Source organism: Uranotaenia lowii, chromosome 2 (genome assembly GCF_029784155.1).
Source record: "Uranotaenia lowii strain MFRU-FL chromosome 2, ASM2978415v1, whole genome shotgun sequence".
Lineage (NCBI taxonomy): Eukaryota > Metazoa > Arthropoda > Insecta > Diptera > Culicidae > Uranotaenia > Uranotaenia lowii.
In genome coordinates this window covers 384,617,638-384,624,305 of record NC_073692.1, presented here as the reverse complement: position 1 = coordinate 384,624,305, position 6,668 = coordinate 384,617,638, and positions in this window count along the sequence as shown.

The following is a 6,668-nucleotide window of genomic DNA, read 5'->3' as shown; positions in this document are numbered from 1 at the left end:
CTCCTGTCCTTCCTTCCACCCCCTGCTGAATGGAGGTCGTGATCTTTTTTTTTAATCACACCCATTTTTTTATCGTTCCCAAAAATCCTCTTATATCAAATATAGTTCTATTGGTTGATAAGTTTTTAAGCTTTACAACAAATTTTATATGGAGCCCCTTCCTTTCTTCCCATCTCTAGACTGTAAAGCATAAGGGTCTATAACAATCATAGAAATATATCTCGTAACCAAATACCATACCAAGCCATATTTGTTTCCATTTGTTGGCTTCGTTAGCATAAATTGAGAACTTATGCTAACAAAATTGTATTGGGCTCACCTCCCTCATCCTATGTACCTACTCACAGAAAGAAGGGTGGTGTGTCAGATAATCATAGAATCATACCAAAATGATTTTCCATTTTGATTTTTGTCCTTTTCTCGGATTTTGTAAAAAAAAAAGTTAAATGTAAGCTTACCTCTTACCTTCCTATATTTTCAATTCTATCATCCTACTGCAAGAAAGGAATTGTTTCACATTGAAAAATTTCTCGTATTGATATACCATCCCATACCAAATTTGGTTTTATTTGCGTAGTAAATTCTTGAGTTATGCATGAACTTGAAAGGAAGTACCATCCTTTCTTCCGTTCTCCCCATTGAATGGAGGGGAGAGCTTAATAGTCATGAAGTATTTTTCGTACTCATATACTTTTTGATGCCAAATTTATCTTTCCGCTAAAAAAAAGTGGGGTTTCAATTAATAATAGAAACATTTTTCGTATCTAAATATACTCACATGTCAAAAATGGTTCAATTGGCTCAATCAGCTCTCCAGTTATGCTGAAAATTGTGAAGGAGAACTCTCCTCCCCTTTCCATCCACCTCTTTGAAGGAGTGAGGGATACCAAATATTCACAAAAGCATTTCTCGTACCCAAATATCGTTCCATGCCAAATTTGGTTCCATTTGCTGTTGTAGTTCTTGAGTTATGCAGTAAAAATTGTATGAAACTCCTCCCTCCCTTCTTCCCTCTCCCCGCTGGAAGATGGAAGGGGTCTCAAACAATCATTAGAACATATCACGCTTCCAAATACCCACCCATGCCAAATTTGGTTTCATTTGCTTAATTAGTTTCTGAGTTATGTAAAAAATTATAAAAGCGGCCCCTCCACCCTTTACATCTCCTACAGAAAAGAGGGAGGGGTCTCAAATAATCATAGAAATAGTTTTAGTATCCAGAGACCCTCCCATGCCAAATTTGGTTCTATTTACTTTATTAGTTTTTGAGTTATGTAAAAAAAATATAAAAGAGGCCCCCTCCCCCTTTCTACTGGAAATAGGGAGGGGTCTCAAATAATCATTGAAATATTTTACGTATCCAAATACCTTCCCATGCCAAATTTGGTTCCAATATCTTGATTAGTTTTCGAGATATATGAAAAATTGTAAGGTAGCCCCCCTCCCCCCCTTCCTATCTGCCCACTGAGAGGAGGGAGGGGTACCTAATATTCATAGAAATATTCCTCTTTCCCAAATACCACCCCATGCCAAATTTGGATTCATTTGTTCGAATAGTTTTCAAGTTATGCAATAAAAAAGGGTTTAGCCCCCCCACTTCTTCATGTATCTCCACTGGAAGGAGAGAGGGGTCTGAAATAATCATAGAACCATTTCTCGTCTTCCATTCCCCTTCCATGCCAAATTTGGTTCCATTAGCTTGATTATTTCTCTCGTTATTTAAAAAATTGTAAAGTAGGCCCCCTCCCCCCTTTATATCACCCCACTGAGAGGAGGGAGGGGTACCTTACATTCATGGCAATATTCCTGGTTCCCAAATACCACCCCATGCCAAATTTGATACCATTTGCTTGATTGGTTTTAGAGTTATGCAAAAAATTGTCGTTTATTCGGGAGGCCCCTCCCTCCCTTCATGAGAGAGGGAGGGGTCTCAAACCATAAAAGGAACCTTCCCCTGCCTCCAATACCCCACCCTGGCAAGTTTCACTCAAATCGGTTCAGTAGTTTCCAAGTCTATAGGGAACAGACAGACAGACAGACAGACAGACAGACAGACAGACAGACAGACAGACAGACAGACAGACAGACAGACAGACAGACAGAAATTCATTTTTATATATATAGATAGTGCTGTTATTATTCTTCAGATTCACTGGAACACTTATATCATCTACAATAAAACACGAATGTTTGTCAGGTACAGATGACAATAACAATTCTAAATCATCACAAAAATCGTTGAATGAGAATGAAGATGGCCTGTATATACCGTGTACGTCTATAAATAGCATCATTAAAAAAGTGCTCTGTACTGATAGTGTGAATGCCATCATGATTTATATTGTTTTCAATTTTAAATTTTTGTTTATGTACATTGCAGGACCACCGTGTGGTTGCTTCCTGCAAGAGAAAATTGAATTGAAACCAGGAATATAATGAAGTGAAGAATAACAGATAAGACCAAAAGAGAGTTTTTATCAGAGTAGAATTCTTAACTACAACTTTTCTCGCGATTTCGAACAATGCAGGGGGAATTACCGGAGTGGCAACATTATAGTGTATGAAATACGATGATTCATATCTTGTCTACTTTTAGGCGTTATTCATTCCAGGGTGACCAATACATTCGAGATAGAACAAATTTCATTTTCAATAATTTTGATTTTGTTGTTAAAATTATGAACTATCCAAAAAGTTAACAAAATTATGTTGAACTCATAAAAATTCGATCATCTGGAGGATGGCAGGCAGGTAGAGGAAGGCAGCTTTCAGAGCATATTTCCTCTATAAATTATTACAAAAAAAAAATCTAATTTTGTGGCGTATGGTATGGTCGCGCTGTTGTAAGTTGTGAGCGGTACAAGCGCATGGAATGTGTAGACATCACTGTTCATAAGCAATGATCTTAACCATGATTGTAAAATATGATACGGGTTTCTTTTTCAAATCAATCAAAGTTGTTAAAATTTATGATGACTACTTTTGTGTATCTCCTAACATTTGAGCCCCTCTTTTTCACAACTTCAGTTCCATCTTCTGATCGTGAAACCCCAATACGCAAAGTGCTTTTCACCATTTGAAACGGGAAAAAAAAACTTCCAAAGCAATCGGTTGCCTCCAACTTTGATAGTTGTTGTTCCACCCACATCAAAAGTAAAAACGATGAAGCTTGTCTGGCTGTGGGATGCGTGCTCAACAACAATAACAACAACGAACGAACGAAAAACATCCCAAGACATCCATTGGTACGAACACTGATTGATATGATAACGGTTTCAATTGCTGCTTGCTGCCACCCACCCATTTCTTCTTGGAGCAAATCGCATCAATGTTGTTTTCCTACCCTTCTCGCTGGTAATTCTTGCAAAGTGGAAATCTTTGGACGACAGCAGGAAACTACTAGATACTTTTCCAAACCGCACACCAATCTGTTTTCATACGTTTTCATACGTTCTTTCAAGTGCGATGTTTTTTCTACTTTATCTGGAACCACTTTTAAGAGAAGCGTCCATAAGCACCAGAACATAAGCTCCCTCGTCCTCCCTCGTCGTCCTCCAACTGCCAATCATCGAATCCCTTCCAGTTCCAGACGATATGTGATACTGTTGATGTTGCTGCTAGTTGATGCCGGGGAAAATAAATTGAAGAGAACGGAAAAGCTTCTCACATGGTGCTGCTTCTGGCTGATGTTCGCCTTTTGTGCGACGACACTTTCATAACTGCTGGCAATAGAATTGATAACATTCAACCTCCCATACCAATAGGGAGCACCGGGGTCGAAACTCAAGTTGGTTGCGGAGAGAGGACATGATTTCCGCTTCTCGATCTCCACTTCGTTTTATTTTGTTTTTGGTTTTTCCTTGGCTTTCACTGAGTTTTGTTTGACTGTTTTCGTTTCGGAAAGCTTTTGTCACTTTTATCGGTTAAGTTTCGATTGATGTCAGGGGACACATATTACGGTGCCAAGAACAATTTCTTAGGAATTTGAGTCCGAAGTTGCAAATTGATTGTCGTACATCGTAGTTTCAAGTTTTGATGGTCTCTGATACGGAAAGCTCTTACATAAAACTCCAATCAAATACCTGAAATTAAAAATAAAAATGGCTAAATTAGTAACAAGGACAATTTGTTGAAATCTTTCTAGGAGGAAATAAGACTTTAAAATTGATCTTAAATGTAAAATGAAACATTGAATATTTTTTCAAATCTTCCTTATTCGCTGCATACATGAAAAATTCTGCAAAGAACTTTTTTATTAATTCTTAGTAAAAATGTGCATAGCTGTTTCCCATCAAACTAACATCTTTACTTGAAGAAACATCTCACATCATATAAATTTTGTTTGAAAGAGTTTTAAGCACTTAAACCCAAAATGGACTGCTTTTTAAGCTAGCAACACTGATCCTGATCCTGATTCTGATATTAACATTGAACTTTTTCAAGACCCTATTCCAGATCATCTGGTATCAGAGAAGGGGTCAAGATCCTGATCCTAAACCTGATACTGATCCTTGTCCTGATCCAGAACCAAATTCATATCATGATCTTTACCGAGAGATCCTGATCCTGATTTTGATCTTGATTCGAATCCTGATCCATATCTTGATCCAAATTATGATCACTATCCAGATCCTGATCGTGATCTTGATACAAATGTTTATCCTGAAATTGGCCCGGATCTTTATCGTTATCGTTTCGGATCCTTCGAAATCCGTTCCTCCAGCAGAAGAATTCTGCTGCTTTATCTCGCAGAACAAAATTATGATTTGTTTTGGTTCTCCACATGCTTTGTGTCCAATTCGCAATGATGATGATGAAACACGGTACAAATCTAGCGTAACATTTCATAAGGGCGAAACAAGCAGTTAGCTCGAAACGAGAAAACGCGTTTGAAATTTCGGAACATCTTATCAAATCCTATTTAAAAAAAATCGACCACTTTTTGTTCAACAAAATCATTATATTCAATTATTATTCGTTGGTTATCAAGAATTTTAACTTTTTTCACTAAGTTTCAGAGATATTCGAGTTTCGGCCTTTTTTGTTTTCGATTCCAGTTACACCTGCATGTTTCGCCCAATTGTTCGGCCGGTTTTGTTATGGTTTTGAAGTTTCGTGCTTTGGTCCTAGACGCAAAAACTAATTAGGCCGTTCTGTCACACAAGGTCTATTCAGTTACGCCTATTGGCTATAGAAAAATGGGCGTATAGAAAAATTAACCCTATTTTGAATAGGCGTAACTTCACGTTCCAACAAAAATGCATCAACAGGAAGTTTCGCCCAGTTGAATTTTATCATTTTAAGGAAAGTTTTAAGTGTTTTTAAGATGAAATCGCGTTTATTAGGTAAAGTACAACCGCGTACATCCGGAATGACCGTTAACTCGATTTGTGTGTGACAGTTTTGCCCTTTTTTAATGTTACGCTAGAAATGTTCACATCATCATACGACAAAACCAAACTACTCTAGTATGGTTCGTGATAACACAATTGTGTTGCCAAATATTGTGAGTAGAAGTATAATTTTACTAGAAATGGGACAGTTACGAATGCGTGTATTTCAAAAACCATTCGTTTGATCGAAAAACTATCTATGAAGGAAATGAAGGTAATGTTATGAAAATTCATGAAAAGTTTAGAAAACAATAATGTATCGTGTTTTGCTTTCTTGTTGGTATCTCCCATCATGCGGCGCACACTTTTTCACACATTTACTTCGTCTAATCAGTATTTTAGGTGACTGCATCCTCTTTCTTCAATTTCTGCTACTTTTGGTCCAATACTTCTTCTTTAAAAGAAACTGAGGCAAATTTAGTGGATATAGCTGTTTCGAAATTAAAAAAAACTTGATTATTTTTGAGTCACTTAAAAGCGTTTTTAATGGAATTTCTGCTGGTAAAACCAGACAATAACAAAGTAAAACCATCATGAGATTAATATTAAAGTTTAATCGGTTAGTATACATTGTCAAAACTTTCCACCGCTCTGTAATTGAAATGCAATGTACCGGAACAGCAACATCTGGGTACAACAAATTTTAATCATCCTTTAATTCCTTAAAAATAAGCTACCCTTGAAAAAAAAAAAGGATAAATTCGAGTTTGGCTGTCGAACTTAGTATTGAGTATGCTTATCAGAACTTAGTTTTGCGATTCCCCAGTCGAACTCAAAGTTGAAGGCTGCCACCGAAGTGCTGTTTTGAACCAAAACTACTTAATTTTGAGTTTAAAAAAAAAGCGTGTGGTCCGTTCGACTGACGTGAAAAAGCGAGACCACAAATTGCCCGACAGTTCAGAAACAGAAACGTCAGTTGATCTGCCACTCATAATCCCTGATATAATTCGGTTATTTAAGGAATTGGCAAATTAAAAGAATTAAGATTAACTCTATTCCACCACTGAAACTTGCGTTTTCAACAGATTCTGATTATAAACCTAAACTTTTGATGATCCAACCATGATCCTGATCCTAATGCTGACCCTGACCTTTATCCTTACTTTTATTCTGACTCTGGTAGAGATCTTGATTCTGTTCCTGGGCAATGATCCTGATCCTCATTCTGATTCTATTATTAACACGTTCGTCGCCACGGCACCCATATTCGGGTGACGGGTGTATTTCCTAGGGGGGCCCGTCACATCAAAAAGCGTGTGACGCTCTCTTACTTGA